Below are 18267 nucleotides of genomic sequence, written 5' to 3'. Positions count from 1 at the left end.
GAGGCAGACACCGAGTCAAGCATGTACAGGCTGATGCACACACCGCATCAAGCAGAGACCTGTGAGGCGCATGACGAGAGACGCAGAGACCTTGTTAACCAGAGACGGAGTCAAGCACAGACCTGGTGAATCACACACCGTGTACAGAGGATACCGGCTGCCTCTCATTCTGAGTACGGCTGAGACTGTGTGAAGTAGACAGTGCGGCGGAGTCTAGTCCTGATTGGGATGGGACAGGTCAAATTTAGAAGGAAAGAATTTCAAATTTTTCGAAAAATCAAAAAACGCTGCAAACCTTCTGAAATGCGCACAAAACCAAAAATTTTCGGAAAATTCGGAAAAAAATTAAAAGTTGAAATTTTTCAAAAATTCTTAGTTTTGTGCGCGTTTTGGACGATTTCCCACGTTTTTCGGTTTTTCGAAATTTTTCGAAAAAATTGAAATTTCTCAAAGGGGTACCCCTTTGAGTTTTTTCAAAAAAATTCGAAATTTAAAAAAAATTAAAAATGGCTGCAAATGGCGTGAAACGCGAAGAAAACTAAGAATTTTCGAAATTTTCGACAAAAATTTTGAATTCAGCAGAGACGGGTGAGGCACAGCCCTAAACAAGCAGAGAAGTGTGAGACAGAGAGAGTGAGGCGAAGACGTGGTGAGTCACAGAAAATGGGAAGCAGAGATCGGGTGAGGCAGACACCGAGTCAAGCATGTACAGGCTGATGCACACACCGCATCAAGCAGAGACCTGTGAGGCGCATGACGAGAGACGCAGAGACCTTGTTAACCAGAGACGTAGTCAAGCACAGACCTGGTGAATCACACACCGTGTACAGAGGATACCGGCTGCCTCTCATTCTGAGTACGGCTGAGACTGTGTGAAGTAGACAGTGCGGCGGAGTCTAGTCCTGATTGGGATGGGACAGGTCAAATTTAGAAGGAAAAAATTTCAAATTTTTCGAAAAATCAAAAAACGCTGCAAACCTTCTGAAATGCGCACAAAACCAAAAATTTTCGGAAAATTCGGAAAAAATTAAAAGTTGAAAATTTTCAAAAATTCTTAGTTTTGTGCGCGTTTTGGACGATTTTCCACGTTTTTCGGTTTTTCGAAATTTTTCGAAAAAATTGAAATTTCTCAAAGGGGTACCCCTTTGAGTTTTTTCAAAAAAATTCGAAATTTAAAAAAAATTAAAAATGGCTGCAAATGGCGTGAAACGCGAAGAAAACTAAGAATTTTCGAAATTTTCGACAAAAATTTTGAATTCAGCAGAGACGGGTGAGGCACAGCCCTAAACAAGCAGAGAAGTGTGAGACAGAGAGAGTGAGGCGAAGACGTGGTGAGTCACAGAAAATGGGAAGCAGAGATCGGGTGAGGCAGACACCGAGTCAAGCATGTACAGGCTGATGCACACACCGCATCAAGCAGAGACCTGTGAGGCGCATGACGAGAGACGCAGAGACCTTGTTAACCAGAGACGGAGTCAAGCACAGACCTGGTGAATCACACACCGTGTACAGAGGATACCGGCTGCCTCTCATTCTGAGTACGGCTGAGACTGTGTGAAGTAGACAGTGCGGCGGAGTCTAGTCCTGATTGGGATGGGACAGGTCAAATTTAGAAGGAAAAAATTTCAAATTTTTCGAAAAATCAAAAAACGCTGCAAACCTTCTGAAATGCGCACAAAACCAAAAATTTTCGGAAAATTCGGAAAAAATTAAAAGTTGAAAATTTTCAAAAATTCTTAGTTTTGTGCGCGTTTTGGACGATTTCCCACGTTTTTCGGTTTTTCGAAATTTTTCGAAAAAATTGAAATTTCTCAAAGGGGTACCCCTTTGAGTTTTTTCAAAAAAATTCGAAATTTAAAAAAAATTAAAAATGGCTGCAAATGGCGTGAAACGCGAAGAAAACTAAGAATTTTCGAAATTTTCGACAAAAATTTTGAATTCAGCAGAGACGGGTGAGGCACAGCCCTAAACAAGCAGAGAAGTGTGAGACAGAGAGAGTGAGGCGAAGACGTGGTGAGTCACAGAAAATGGGAAGCAGAGATCGGGTGAGGCAGACACCGAGTCAAGCATGTACAGGCTGATGCACACACCGCATCAAGCAGAGACCTGTGAGGCGCATGACGAGAGACGCAGAGACCTTGTTAACCAGAGACGGAGTCAAGCACAGACCTGGTGAATCACACACCGTGTACAGCGGATACCGGCTGCCTCTCATTCTGAGTACGGCTGAGACTGTGTGAAGTAGACAGTGCGGCGGAGTCTAGTCCTGATTGGGATGGGACAGGTCAAATTTAGAAGGAAAAAATTTCAAATTTTTCGAAAAATCAAAAAACGCTGCAAACCTTCTGAAATGCGCACAAAACCAAAAATTTTCGGAAAATTCGAAAAAAATTAAAAGTTGAAAATTTTCAAAAATTCTTAGTTTTGTGCGCGTTTTGGACGATTTCCCACGTTTTTCGGTTTTTCGAAATTTTTCGAAAAAATTGAAATTTCTCAAAGGGGTACCCCTTTGAGTTTTTTCAAAAAAATTCGAAATTTAAAAAAAATTAAAAATGGCTGCAAATGGCGTGAAACGCGAAGAAAACTAAGAATTTTCGAAATTTTCGACAAAAATTTTGAATTCAGCAGAGACGGGTGAGGCACAGCCCTAAACAAGCAGAGAAGTGTGAGACAGAGAGAGTGAGGCGAAGACGTGGTGAGTCACAGAAAATGGGAAGCAGAGATCGGGTGAGGCAGACACCGAGTCAAGCATGTACAGGCTGATGCACACACCGCATCAAGCAGAGACCTGTGAGGCGCATGACGAGAGACGCAGAGACCTTGTTAACCAGAGACGGAGTCAAGCACAGACCTGGTGAATCACACACCGTGTACAGAGGATACCGGCTGCCTCTCATTCTGAGTACGGCTGAGACTGTGTGAAGTAGACAGTGCGGCGGAGTCTAGTCCTGATTGGGATGGGACAGGTCAAATTTAGAAGGAAAAAATTTCAAATTTTTCGAAAAATCAAAAAACGCTGCAAACCTTCTGAAATGCGCACAAAACCAAAAATTTTCGGAAAATTCGGAAAAAATTAAAAGTTGAAAATTTTCAAAAATTCTTAGTTTTGTGCGCGTTTTGGACGATTTCCCACGTTTTTCGGTTTTTCGAAATTTTTCGAAAAAATTGAAATTTCTCAAAGGGGTACCCCTTTGAGTTTTTTCAAAAAAATTCGAAATTTAAAAAAAAATAAAAATGGCTGCAAATGGCGTGAAACGCGAAGAAAACTAAGAATTTTCGAAATTTTCGACAAAAATTTTGAATTCAGCAGAGACGGGTGAGGCACAGCCCTAAACAAGCAGAGAAGTGTGAGACAGAGAGAGTGAGGCGAAGACGTGGTGAGTCACAGAAAATGGGAAGCAGAGATCGGGTGAGGCAGACACCGAGTCAAGCATGTACAGGCTGATGCACACACCGCATCAAGCAGAGACCTGTGAGGCGCATGACGAGAGACGCAGAGACCTTGTTAACCAGAGACGGAGTCAAGCACAGACCTGGTGAATCACACACCGTGTACAGCGGATACCGGCTGCCTCTCATTCTGAGTACGGCTGAGACTGTGTGAAGTAGACAGTGCGGCGGAGTCTAGTCCTGATTGGGATGGGACAGGTCAAATTTAGAAGGAAAGAATTTCAAATTTTTCGAAAAATCAAAGAACGCCGCAAACCTTCTGAAATGCGCACAAAACCAAAAATTTTCGGAAAATTCGGAAAAAAATTAAAAGTTGAAATTTTTCAAAAATTCTTAGTTTTGTGCGCGTTTTGGACGATTTCCCACGTTTTTCGGTTTTTCGAAATTTTTCGAAAAAATTGAAATTTCTCAAAGGGGTACCCCTTTGAGTTTTTTCAAAAAATTTCGAAATTTAAAAAAAATTAAAAATGGCTGCAAATGGCGTGAAACGCGAAGAAAACTAAGAATTTTCGAAATTTTCGACAAAAATTTTGAATTCAGCAGAGACGGGTGAGGCACAGCCCTAAACAAGCAGAGAAGTGTGAGACAGAGAGTGAGGCGAAGACGTGGTGAGTCACAGAAAATGGGAAGCAGAGATCGGGTGAGGCAGACACCGAGTCAAGCATGTACAGGCTGATGCACACACCGCATCAAGCAGAGACCTGTGAGGCGCATGACGAGAGACGCAGAGACCTTGTTAACCAGAGACGGAGTCAAGCACAGACCTGGTGAATCACACACCGTGTACAGCGGATACCGGCTGCCTCTCATTCTGAGTACGGCTGAGACTGTGTGAAGTAGACAGTGCGGCGGAGTCTAGTCCTGATTGGGATGGGACAGGTCAAATTTAGAAGGAAAAAATTTCAAATTTTTCGAAAAATCAAAAAACGCTGCAAACCTTCTGAAATGCGCACAAAACCAAAAATTTTCGGAAAATTCGGAAAAAATTAAAAGTTGAAAATTTTCAAAAATTCTTAGTTTTGTGCGCGTTTTGGACGATTTCCCACGTTTTTCGGTTTTTCGAAATTTTTCGAAAAAATTGAAATTTCTCAAAGGGGTACCCCTTTGAGTTTTTTCAAAAAAATTCGAAATTTAAAAAAAATTAAAAATGGCTGCAAATGGCGTGAAACGCGAAGAAAACTAAGAATTTTCGAAATTTTCGACAAAAATTTTGAATTCAGCAGAGACGGGTGAGGCACAGCCCTAAACAAGCAGAGAAGTGTGAGACAGAGAGAGTGAGGCGAAGACGTGGTGAGTCACAGAAAATGGGAAGCAGAGATCGGGTGAGGCAGACACCGAGTCAAGCATGTACAGGCTGATGCACACACCGCATCAAGCAGAGACCTGTGAGGCGCATGACGAGAGACGCAGAGACCTTGTTAACCAGAGACGGAGTCAAGCACAGACCTGGTGAATCACACACCGTGTACAGCGGATACCGGCTGCCTCTCATTCTGAGTACGGCTGAGACTGTGTGAAGTAGACAGTGCGGCGGAGTCTAGTCCTGATTGGGATGGGACAGGTCAAATTTAGAAGGAAAGAATTTCAAATTTTTCGAAAAATCAAAGAACGCTGCAAACCTTCTGAAATGCGCACAAAACCAAAAATTTTCGGAAAATTCGGAAAAAAATTAAAAGTTGAAATTTTTCAAAAATTCTTAGTTTTGTGCGCGTTTTGGACGATTTCCCACGTTTTTCGGTTTTTCGAAATTTTTCGAAAAAATTGAAATTTCTCAAAGGGGTACCCCTTTGAGTTTTTTCAAAAAAATTCGAAATTTAAAAAAAATTAAAAATGGCTGCAAATGGCGTGAAACGCGAAGAAAACTAAGAATTTTCGAAATTTTCGACAAAAATTTTGAATTCAGCAGAGACGGGTGAGGCACAGCCCTAAACAAGCAGAGAAGTGTGAGACAGAGAGAGTGAGGCGAAGACGTGGTGAGTCACAGAAAATGGGAAGCAGAGATCGGGTGAGGCAGACACCGAGTCAAGCATGTACAGGCTGATGCACACACCGCATCAAGCAGAGACCTGTGAGGCGCATGACGAGAGACGCAGAGACCTTGTTAACCAGAGACGGAGTCAAGCACAGACCTGGTGAATCACACACCGTGTACAGCGGATACCGGCTGCCTCTCATTCTGAGTACGGCTGAGACTGTGTGAAGTAGACAGTGCGGCGGAGTCTAGTCCTGATTGGGATGGGACAGGTCAAATTTAGAAGGAAAGAATTTCAAATTTTTCGAAAAATCAAAAAACGCTGAAAACCTTCTGAAATGCGCACAAAACCAAAAATTTTCGGAAAATTCGGAAAAAAATTAAAAGTTGAAATTTTTCAAAAATTCTTAGTTTTGTGCGCGTTTTGGACGATTTCCCACGTTTTTCGGTTTTTCGAAATTTTTCGAAAAAATTGAAATTTCTCAAAGGGGTACCCCTTTGAGTTTTTTCAAAAAAATTCGAAATTTAAAAAAAATTAAAAATGGCTGCAAATGGCGTGAAACGCGAAGAAAACTAAGAATTTTCGAAATTTTCGACAAAAATTTTGAATTCAGCAGAGACGGGTGAGGCACAGCCCTAAACAAGCAGAGAAGTGTGAGACAGAGAGAGTGAGGCGAAGACGTGGTGAGTCACAGAAAATGGGAAGCAGAGATCGGGTGAGGCAGACACCGAGTCAAGCATGTACAGGCTGATGCACACACCGCATCAAGCAGAGACCTGTGAGGCGCATGACGAGAGACGCAGAGACCTTGTTAACCAGAGACGGAGTCAAGCACAGACCTGGTGAATCACACACCGTGTACAGAGGATACCGGCTGCCTCTCATTCTGAGTACGGCTGAGACTGTGTGAAGTAGACAGTGCGGCGGAGTCTAGTCCTGATTGGGATGGGACAGGTCAAATTTAGAAGGAAAAAATTTCAAATTTTTCGAAAAATCAAAAAACGCTGCAAACCTTCTGAAATGCGCACAAAACCAAAAATTTTCGGAAAATTCGGAAAAAATTAAAAGTTGAAAATTTTCAAAAATTCTTAGTTTTGTGCGCGTTTTGGACGATTTCCCACGTTTTTCGGTTTTTCGAAATTTTTCGAAAAAATTGAAATTTCTCAAAGGGGTACCCCTTTGAGTTTTTTCAAAAAAATTCGAAATTTAAAAAAAATTAAAAATGGCTGCAAATGGCGTGAAACGCGAAGAAAACTAAGAATTTTCGAAATTTTCGACAAAAATTTTGAATTCAGCAGAGACGGGTGAGGCACAGCCCTAAACAAGCAGAGAAGTGTGAGACAGAGAGAGTGAGGCGAAGACGTGGTGAGTCACAGAAAATGGGAAGCAGAGATCGGGTGAGGCAGACACCGAGTCAAGCATGTACAGGCTGATGCACACACCGCATCAAGCAGAGACCTGTGAGGCGCATGACGAGAGACGCAGAGACCTTGTTAACCAGAGACGGAGTCAAGCACAGACCTGGTGAATCACACACCGTGTACAGAGGATACCGGCTGCCTCTCATTCTGAGTACGGCTGAGACTGTGTGAAGTAGACAGTGCGGCGGAGTCTAGTCCTGATTGGGATGGGACAGGTCAAATTTAGAAGGAAAAAATTTCAAATTTTTCGAAAAATCAAAAAACGCTGCAAACCTTCTGAAATGCGCACAAAACCAAAAATTTTCGGAAAATTCGGAAAAAATTAAAAGTTGAAAATTTTCAAAAATTCTTAGTTTTGTGCGCGTTTTGGACGATTTCCCACGTTTTTCGGTTTTTCGAAATTTTTCGAAAAAATTGAAATTTCTCAAAGGGGTACCCCTTTGAGTTTTTTCAAAAAAATTCGAAATTTAAAAAAAATTAAAAATGGCTGCAAATGGCGTGAAACGCGAAGAAAACTAAGAATTTTCGAAATTTTCGACAAAAATTTTGAATTCAGCAGAGACGGGTGAGGCACAGCCCTAAACAAGCAGAGAAGTGTGAGACAGAGAGAGTGAGGCGAAGACGTGGTGAGTCACAGAAAATGGGAAGCAGAGATCGGGTGAGGCAGACACCGAGTCAAGCATGTACAGGCTGATGCACACACCGCATCAAGCAGAGACCTGTGAGGCGCATGACGAGAGACGCAGAGACCTTGTTAACCAGAGACGGAGTCAAGCACAGACCTGGTGAATCACACACCGTGTACAGCGGATACCGGCTGCCTCTCATTCTGAGTACGGCTGAGACTGTGTGAAGTAGACAGTGCGGCGGAGTCTAGTCCTGATTGGGATGGGACAGGTCAAATTTAGAAGGAAAAAATTTCAAATTTTTCGAAAAATCAAAAAACGCTGCAAACCTTCTGAAATGCGCACAAAACCAAAAATTTTCGGAAAATTCGAAAAAAATTAAAAGTTGAAAATTTTCAAAAATTCTTAGTTTTGTGCGCGTTTTGGACGATTTCCCACGTTTTTCGGTTTTTCGAAATTTTTCGAAAAAATTGAAATTTCTCAAAGGGGTACCCCTTTGAGTTTTTTCAAAAAAATTCGAAATTTAAAAAAAATTAAAAATGGCTGCAAATGGCGTGAAACGCGAAGAAAACTAAGAATTTTCGAAATTTTCGACAAAAATTTTGAATTCAGCAGAGACGGGTGAGGCACAGCCCTAAACAAGCAGAGAAGTGTGAGACAGAGAGAGTGAGGCGAAGACGTGGTGAGTCACAGAAAATGGGAAGCAGAGATCGGGTGAGGCAGACACCGAGTCAAGCATGTACAGGCTGATGCACACACCGCATCAAGCAGAGACCTGTGAGGCGCATGACGAGAGACGCAGAGACCTTGTTAACCAGAGACGGAGTCAAGCACAGACCTGGTGAATCACACACCGTGTACAGAGGATACCGGCTGCCTCTCATTCTGAGTACGGCTGAGACTGTGTGAAGTAGACAGTGCGGCGGAGTCTAGTCCTGATTGGGATGGGACAGGTCAAATTTAGAAGGAAAAAATTTCAAATTTTTCGAAAAATCAAAAAACGCTGCAAACCTTCTGAAATGCGCACAAAACCAAAAATTTTCGGAAAATTCGGAAAAAATTAAAAGTTGAAAATTTTCAAAAATTCTTAGTTTTGTGCGCGTTTTGGACGATTTCCCACGTTTTTCGGTTTTTCGAAATTTTTCGAAAAAATTGAAATTTCTCAAAGGGGTACCCCTTTGAGTTTTTTCAAAAAAATTCGAAATTTAAAAAAAAATAAAAATGGCTGCAAATGGCGTGAAACGCGAAGAAAACTAAGAATTTTCGAAATTTTCGACAAAAATTTTGAATTCAGCAGAGACGGGTGAGGCACAGCCCTAAACAAGCAGAGAAGTGTGAGACAGAGAGAGTGAGGCGAAGACGTGGTGAGTCACAGAAAATGGGAAGCAGAGATCGGGTGAGGCAGACACCGAGTCAAGCATGTACAGGCTGATGCACACACCGCATCAAGCAGAGACCTGTGAGGCGCATGACGAGAGACGCAGAGACCTTGTTAACCAGAGACGGAGTCAAGCACAGACCTGGTGAATCACACACCGTGTACAGCGGATACCGGCTGCCTCTCATTCTGAGTACGGCTGAGACTGTGTGAAGTAGACAGTGCGGCGGAGTCTAGTCCTGATTGGGATGGGACAGGTCAAATTTAGAAGGAAAGAATTTCAAATTTTTCGAAAAATCAAAGAACGCTGCAAACCTTCTGAAATGCGCACAAAACCAAAAATTTTCGGAAAATTCGGAAAAAAATTAAAAGTTGAAATTTTTCAAAAATTCTTAGTTTTGTGCGCGTTTTGGACGATTTCCCACGTTTTTCGGTTTTTCGAAATTTTTCGAAAAAATTGAAATTTCTCAAAGGGGTACCCCTTTGAGTTTTTTCAAAAAATTTCGAAATTTAAAAAAAATTAAAAATGGCTGCAAATGGCGTGAAACGCGAAGAAAACTAAGAATTTTCGAAATTTTCGACAAAAATTTTGAATTCAGCAGAGACGGGTGAGGCACAGCCCTAAACAAGCAGAGAAGTGTGAGACAGAGAGTGAGGCGAAGACGTGGTGAGTCACAGAAAATGGGAAGCAGAGATCGGGTGAGGCAGACACCGAGTCAAGCATGTACAGGCTGATGCACACACCGCATCAAGCAGAGACCTGTGAGGCGCATGACGAGAGACGCAGAGACCTTGTTAACCAGAGACGGAGTCAAGCACAGACCTGGTGAATCACACACCGTGTACAGCGGATACCGGCTGCCTCTCATTCTGAGTACGGCTGAGACTGTGTGAAGTAGACAGTGCGGCGGAGTCTAGTCCTGATTGGGATGGGACAGGTCAAATTTAGAAGGAAAGAATTTCAAATTTTTCGAAAAATCAAAAAACGCTGAAAACCTTCTGAAATGCGCACAAAACCAAAAATTTTCGGAAAATTCGGAAAAAAATTAAAAGTTGAAATTTTTCAAAAATTCTTAGTTTTGTGCGCGTTTTGGACGATTTCCCACGTTTTTCGGTTTTTCGAAATTTTTCGAAAAAATTGAAATTTCTCAAAGGGGTACCCCTTTGAGTTTTTTCAAAAAAATTCGAAATTTAAAAAAAATTAAAAATGGCTGCAAATGGCGTGAAACGCGAAGAAAACTAAGAATTTTCGAAATTTTCGACAAAAATTTTGAATTCAGCAGAGACGGGTGAGGCACAGCCCTAAACAAGCAGAGAAGTGTGAGACAGAGAGAGTGAGGCGAAGACGTGGTGAGTCACAGAAAATGGGAAGCAGAGATCGGGTGAGGCAGACACCGAGTCAAGCATGTACAGGCTGATGCACACACCGCATCAAGCAGAGACCTGTGAGGCGCATGACGAGAGACGCAGAGACCTTGTTAACCAGAGACGGAGTCAAGCACAGACCTGGTGAATCACACACCGTGTACAGCGGATACCGGCTGCCTCTCATTCTGAGTACGGCTGAGACTGTGTGAAGTAGACAGTGCGGCGGAGTCTAGTCCTGATTGGGATGGGACAGGTCAAATTTAGAAGGAAAGAATTTCAAATTTTTCGAAAAATCAAAGAACGCTGCAAACCTTCTGAAATGCGCACAAAACCAAAAATTTTCGGAAAATTCGGAAAAAAATTAAAAGTTGAAATTTTTCAAAAATTCTTAGTTTTGTGCGCGTTTTGGACGATTTCCCACGTTTTTCGGTTTTTCGAAATTTTTCGAAAAAATTGAAATTTCTCAAAGGGGTACCCCTTTGAGTTTTTTCAAAAAAATTCGAAATTTAAAAAAAATTAAAAATGGCTGCAAATGGCGTGAAACGCGAAGAAAACTAAGAATTTTCGAAATTTTCGACAAAAATTTTGAATTCAGCAGAGACGGGTGAGGCACAGCCCTAAACAAGCAGAGAAGTGTGAGACAGAGAGAGTGAGGCGAAGACGTGGTGAGTCACAGAAAATGGGAAGCAGAGATCGGGTGAGGCAGACACCGAGTCAAGCATGTACAGGCTGATGCACACACCGCATCAAGCAGAGACCTGTGAGGCGCATGACGAGAGACGCAGAGACCTTGTTAACCAGAGACGGAGTCAAGCACAGACCTGGTGAATCACACACCGTGTACAGCGGATACCGGCTGCCTCTCATTCTGAGTACGGCTGAGACTGTGTGAAGTAGACAGTGCGGCGGAGTCTAGTCCTGTTTGGGATGGGACAGGTCAAATTTAGAAGGAAAAAATTTCAAATTTTTCGAAAAATCAAAAAACGCTGCAAACCTTCTGAAATGCGCACAAAACCAAAAATTTTCGGAAAATTCGGAAAAAAATTAAAAGTTGAAATTTTTCAAAAATTCTTAGTTTTGTGCGCGTTTTGGACGATTTCCCACGTTTTTCGGTTTTTAGAAATTTTTCGAAAAAATTGAAATTTCTCAAAGGGGTACCCCTTTGAGTTTTTTAAAAAAAATTCGAAATTTAAAAAAAATTAAAAATGGCTGCAAATGGCGTGAAACGCGAAGAAAACTAAGAATTTTCGAAATTTTCGACAAAAATTTTGAATTCAGCAGAGACGGGTGAGGCACAGCCCTAAACAAGCAGAGAAGTGTGAGACAGAGAGAGTGAGGCGAAGACGTGGTGAGTCACAGAAAATGGGAAGCAGAGATCGGGTGAGGCAGACACCGAGTCAAGCATGTACAGGCTGATGCACACACCGCATCAAGCAGAGACCTGTGAGGCGCATGACGAGAGACGCAGAGACCTTGTTAACCAGAGACGGAGTCAAGCACAGACCTGGTGAATCACACACCGTGTACAGAGGATACCGGCTGCCTCTCATTCTGAGTACGGCTGAGACTGTGTGAAGTAGACAGTGCAGCGGAGTCTAGTCCTGATTGGGATGGGACAGGTCAAATTTAGAAGGAAAAAATTTCAAATTTTTCGAAAAATCAAAAAACGCTGCAAACCTTCTGAAATGCGCACAAAACCAAAAATTTTCGGAAAATTCGGAAAAAAATTAAAAGTTGAAAATTTTCAAAAATTCTTAGTTTTGTGCGCGTTTTGGACGATTTCCCACGTTTTTCGGTTTTTCGAAATTTTTCGAAAAAATTGAAATTTCTCAAAGGGGTACCCCTTTGAGTTTTTTCAAAAAAATTCGAAATTTAAAAAAAATTAAAAATGGCTGCAAATGGCGTGAAACGCGAAGAAAACTAAGAATTTTCGAAATTTTCGACAAAAATTTTGAATTCAGCAGAGACGGGTGAGGCACAGCCCTAAACAAGCAGAGAAGTGTGAGACAGAGAGAGTGAGGCGAAGACGTGGTGAGTCACAGAAAATGGGAAGCAGAGATCGGGTGAGGCAGACACCGAGTCAAGCATGTACAGGCTGATGCACACACCGCATCAAGCAGAGACCTGTGAGGCGCATGACGAGAGACGCAGAGACCTTGTTAACCAGAGACGGAGTCAAGCACAGACCTGGTGAATCACACACCGTGTACAGCGGATACCGGCTGCCTCTCATTCTGAGTACGGCTGAGACTGTGTGAAGTAGACAGTGCGGCGGAGTCTAGTCCTGATTGGGATGGGACAGGTCAAATTTAGAAGGAAAAAATTTCAAATTTTTCGAAAAATCAAAAAACGCTGCAAACCTTCTGAAATGCGCACAAAACCAAAAATTTTCGGAAAATTCGGAAAAAAATTAAAAGTTGAAATTTTTCAAAAATTCTTAGTTTTGTGCGCGTTTTGGACGATTTCCCACGTTTTTCGGTTTTTCGAAATTTTTCGAAAAAATTGAAATTTCTCAAAGGGGTACCCCTTTGAGTTTTTTCAAAAAATTTCGAAATTTAAAAAAAATTAAAAATGGCTGCAAATGGCGTGAAACGCGAAGAAAACTAAGAATTTTCGAAATTTTCGACAAAAATTTTGAATTCAGCAGAGACGGGTGAGGCACAGCCCTAAACAAGCAGAGAAGTGTGAGACAGAGAGTGAGGCGAAGACGTGGTGAGTCACAGAAAATGGGAAGCAGAGATCGGGTGAGGCAGACACCGAGTCAAGCATGTACAGGCTGATGCACACACCGCATCAAGCAGAGACCTGTGAGGCGCATGACGAGAGACGCAGAGACCTTGTTAACCAGAGACGGAGTCAAGCACAGACCTGGTGAATCACACACCGTGTACAGCGGATACCGGCTGCCTCTCATTCTGAGTACGGCTGAGACTGTGTGAAGTAGACAGTGCGGCGGAGTCTAGTCCTGATTGGGATGGGACAGGTCAAATTTAGAAGGAAAAAATTTCAAATTTTTCGAAAAATCAAAAAACGCTGCAAACCTTCTGAAATGCGCACAAAACCAAAAATTTTCGGAAAATTCGGAAAAAATTAAAAGTTGAAAATTTTCAAAAATTCTTAGTTTTGTGCGCGTTTTGGACGATTTCCCACGTTTTTCGGTTTTTCGAAATTTTTCGAAAAAATTGAAATTTCTCAAAGGGGTACCCCTTTGAGTTTTTTAAAAAAAATTCGAAATTTAAAAAAAATTAAAAATGGCTGCAAATGGCGTGAAACGCGAAGAAAACTAAGAATTTTCGAAATTTTCGACAAAAATTTTGAATTCAGCAGAGACGGGTGAGGCACAGCCCTAAACAAGCAGAGAAGTGTGAGACAGAGAGAGTGAGGCGAAGACGTGGTGAGTCACAGAAAATGGGAAGCAGAGATCGGGTGAGGCAGACACCGAGTCAAGCATGTACAGGCTGATGCACACACCGCATCAAGCAGAGACCTGTGAGGCGCATGACGAGAGACGCAGAGACCTTGTTAACCAGAGACGGAGTCAAGCACAGACCTGGTGAATCACACACCGTGTACAGCGGATACCGGCTGCCTCTCATTCTGAGTACGGCTGAGACTGTGTGAAGTAGACAGTGCGGCGGAGTCTAGTCCTGATTGGGATGGGACAGGTCAAATTTAGAAGGAAAGAATTTCAAATTTTTCGAAAAATCAAAGAACGCTGCAAACCTTCTGAAATGCGCACAAAACCAAAAATTTTCGGAAAATTCGGAAAAAAATTAAAAGTTGAAATTTTTCAAAAATTCTTAGTTTTGTGCGCGTTTTGGACGATTTCCCACGTTTTTCGGTTTTTCGAAATTTTTCGAAAAAATTGAAATTTCTCAAAGGGGTACCCCTTTGAGTTTTTTCAAAAAAATTCGAAATTTAAAAAAAATTAAAAATGGCTGCAAATGGCGTGAAACGCGAAGAAAACTAAGAATTTTCGAAATTTTCGACAAAAATTTTGAATTCAGCAGAGACGGGTGAGGCACAGCCCTAAACAAGCAGAGAAGTGTGAGACAGAGAGAGTGAGGCGAAGACGTGGTGAGTCACAGAAAATGGGAAGCAGAGATCGGGTGAGGCAGACACCGAGTCAAGCATGTACAGGCTGATGCACACACCGCATCAAGCAGAGACCTGTGAGGCGCATGACGAGAGACGCAGAGACCTTGTTAACCAGAGACGGAGTCAAGCACAGACCTGGTGAATCACACACCGTGTACAGCGGATACCGGCTGCCTCTCATTCTGAGTACGGCTGAGACTGTGTGAAGTAGACAGTGCGGCGGAGTCTAGTCCTGATTGGGATGGGACAGGTCAAATTTAGAAGGAAAAAATTTCAAATTTTTCGAAAAATCAAAAAACGCTGCAAACCTTCTGAAATGCGCACAAAACCAAAAATTTTCGGAAAATTCGGAAAAAAATTAAAAGTTGAACTTTTTCAAAAATTCTTAGTTTTGTGCGCGTTTTGGACGATTTCCCACGTTTTTCGGTTTTTCGAAATTTTTCGAAAAAATTGAAATTTCTCAAAGGGGTACCCCTTTGAGTTTTTTCAAAAAAATTCGAAATTTAAAAAAAATTAAAAATGGCTGCAAATGGCGTGAAACGCGAAGAAAACTAAGAATTTTCGAAATTTTCGACAAAAATTTTGAATTCAGCAGAGACGGGTGAGGCACAGCCCTAAACAAGCAGAGAAGTGTGAGACAGAGAGAGTGAGGCGAAGACGTGGTTAGTCACAGAAAATGGGAAGCAGAGATCGGGTGAGGCAGACACCGAGTCAAGCATGTACAGGCGATGGACACACCGCATCAAGCAGAGACCATGTGAGGCGCATGACGAGAGACGCAGAGACCTTGTTAACCAGAGACGGAGTCAAGCACAGACCTGGTGAATCACACACCGTGTACAGCGGATACCGGCTGCCTCTCATTCTGAGTACGGCTGAGACTGTGTGAAGTAGACAGTGCGGCGGAGTCTAGTCCTGTTTGGGATGGGACAGGTCAAATTTAGAAGGAAAAAATTTCAAATTTTTCGAAAAATCAAAAAACGCTGCAAACCTTCTGAAATGCGCACAAAACCAAAAATTTTCGGAAAATTCGGAAAAAAATTAAAAGTTGAAATTTTTCAAAAATTCTTAGTTTTGTGCGCGTTTTGGACGATTTCCCACGTTTTTCGGTTTTTCGAAATTTTTCGAAAAAATTGAAATTTCTCAAAGGGGTACCCCTTTGAGTTTTTTCAAAAAAATTCGAAATTTAAAAAAAATTAAAAATGGCTGCAAATGGCGTGAAACGCGAAGAAAACTAAGAATTTTCGAAATTTTCGACAAAAATTTTGAATTCAGCAGAGACGGGTGAGGCACAGCCCTAAACAAGCAGAGAAGTGTGAGACAGAGAGAGTGAGGCGAAGACGTGGTGAGTCACAGAAAATGGGAAGCAGAGATCGGGTGAGGCAGACACCGAGTCAAGCATGTACAGGCTGATGCACACACCGCATCAAGCAGAGACCTGTGAGGCGCATGACGAGAGACGCAGAGACCTTGTTAACCAGAGACGGAGTCAAGCACAGACCTGGTGAATCACACACCGTGTACAGAGGATACCGGCTGCCTCTCATTCTGAGTACGGCTGAGACTGTGTGAAGTAGACAGTGCAGCGGAGTCTAGTCCTGATTGGGATGGGACAGGTCAAATTTAGAAGGAAAAAATTTCAAATTTTTCGAAAAATCAAAAAACGCTGCAAACCTTCTGAAATGCGCACAAAACCAAAAATTTTCGGAAAATTCGGAAAAAAATTAAAAGTTGAAAATTTTCAAAAATTCTTAGTTTTGTGCGCGTTTTGGACGATTTCCCACGTTTTTCGGTTTTTCGAAATTTTTCGAAAAAATTGAAATTTCTCAAAGGGGTACCCCTTTGAGTTTTTTCAAAAAAATTCGAAATTTAAAAAAAATTAAAAATGGCTGCAAATGGCGTGAAACGCGAAGAAAACTAAGAATTTTCGAAATTTTCGACAAAAATTTTGAATTCAGCAGAGACGGGTGAGGCACAGCCCTAAACAAGCAGAGAAGTGTGAGACAGAGAGAGTGAGGCGAAGACGTGGTGAGTCACAGAAAATGGGAAGCAGAGATCGGGTGAGGCAGACACCGAGTCAAGCATGTACAGGCTGATGCACACACCGCATCAAGCAGAGACCTGTGAGGCGCATGACGAGAGACGCAGAGACCTTGTTAACCAGAGACGGAGTCAAGCACAGACCTGGTGAATCACACACCGTGTACAGCGGATACCGGCTGCCTCTCATTCTGAGTACGGCTGAGACTGTGTGAAGTAGACAGTGCGGCGGAGTCTAGTCCTGATTGGGATGGGACAGGTCAAATTTAGAAGGAAAAAATTTCAAATTTTTCGAAAAATCAAAAAACGCTGCAAACCTTCTGAAATGCGCACAAAACCAAAAATTTTCGGAAAATTCGGAAAAAAATTAAAAGTTGAACTTTTTCAAAAATTCTTAGTTTTGTGCGCGTTTTGGACGATTTCCCACGTTTTTCGGTTTTTCGAAATTTTTCGAAAAAATTGAAATTTCTCAAAGGGGTACCCCTTTGAGTTTTTTCAAAAAAATTCGAAATTTAAAAAAAATTAAAAATGGCTGCAAATGGCGTGAAACGCGAAGAAAACTAAGAATTTTCGAAATTTTCGACAAAAATTTTGAATTCAGCAGAGACGGGTGAGGCACAGCCCTAAACAAGCAGAGAAGTGTGAGACAGAGAGAGTGAGGCGAAGACGTGGTTAGTCACAGAAAATGGGAAGCAGAGATCGGGTGAGGCAGACACCGAGTCAAGCATGTACAGGCGATGGACACACCGCATCAAGCAGAGACCATGTGAGGCGCATGACGAGAGACCCAGAGACCTTGTTAACCAGAGACGCAGTCAAGCACAGACCTGGTGAATCACACACCGTGTACAGAGGATACCGGCTGCCTCTCATTCTGAGTACGGCTGAGACTGTGTGAAGTAGACAGTGCAGCGGAGTCTAGTCCTGATTGGGATGGGACAGGTCAAATTTAGAAGGAAAAAATTTCAAATTTTTCGAAAAATCAAAAAACGCTGCAAACCTTCTGAAATGCGCACAAAACCAAAAATTTTCGGAAAATTCGGAAAAAAATTAAAAGTTGAAAATTTTCAAAAATTCTTAGTTTTGTGCGCGTTTTGGACGATTTCCCACGTTTTTCGGTTTTTCGAAATTTTTCGAAAAAATTGAAATTTCTCAAAGGGGTACCCCTTTGAGTTTTTTCAAAAAAATTCGAAATTTAAAAAAAATTAAAAATGGCTGCAAATGGCGTGAAACGCGAAGAAAACTAAGAATTTTCGAAATTTTCGACAAAAATTTTGAATTCAGCAGAGACGGGTGAGGCACAGCCCTAAACAAGCAGAGAAGTGTGAGACAGAGAGAGTGAGGCGAAGACGTGGTGAGTCACAGAAAATGGGAAGCAGAGATCGGGTGAGGCAGACACCGAGTCAAGCATGTACAGGCTGATGCACACACCGCATCAAGCAGAGACCTGTGAGGCGCATGACGAGAGACGCAGAGACCTTGTTAACCAGAGACGGAGTCAAGCACAGACCTGGTGAATCACACACCGTGTACAGCGGATACCGGCTGCCTCTCATTCTGAGTACGGCTGAGACTGTGTGAAGTAGACAGTGCGGCGGAGTCTAGTCCTGATTGGGATGGGACAGGTCAAATTTAGAAGGAAAAAATTTCAAATTTTTCGAAAAATCAAAAAACGCTGCAAACCTTCTGAAATGCGCACAAAACCAAAAATTTTCGGAAAATTCGGAAAAAATTAAAAGTTGAACTTTTTCAAAAATTCTTAGTTTTGTGCGCGTTTTGGACGATTTCCCACGTTTTTCGGTTTTTCGAAATTTTTCGAAAAAATTGAAATTTCTCAAAGGGGTACCCCTTTGAGTTTTTTCAAAAAAATTCGAAATTTAAAAAAAATTAAAAATGGCTGCAAATGGCGTGAA

This window comes from Zootermopsis nevadensis, unplaced genomic scaffold (genome assembly GCF_977971745.1).
Source record: "Zootermopsis nevadensis isolate Lab colony 2312 unplaced genomic scaffold, Znev_1.0 Znev_ptg000004l, whole genome shotgun sequence".
In the NCBI taxonomy this organism is placed as follows: Eukaryota; Metazoa; Arthropoda; class Insecta; order Blattodea; family Termopsidae; genus Zootermopsis; species Zootermopsis nevadensis.
Note: the sequence above shows the minus strand (reverse complement) of the source record.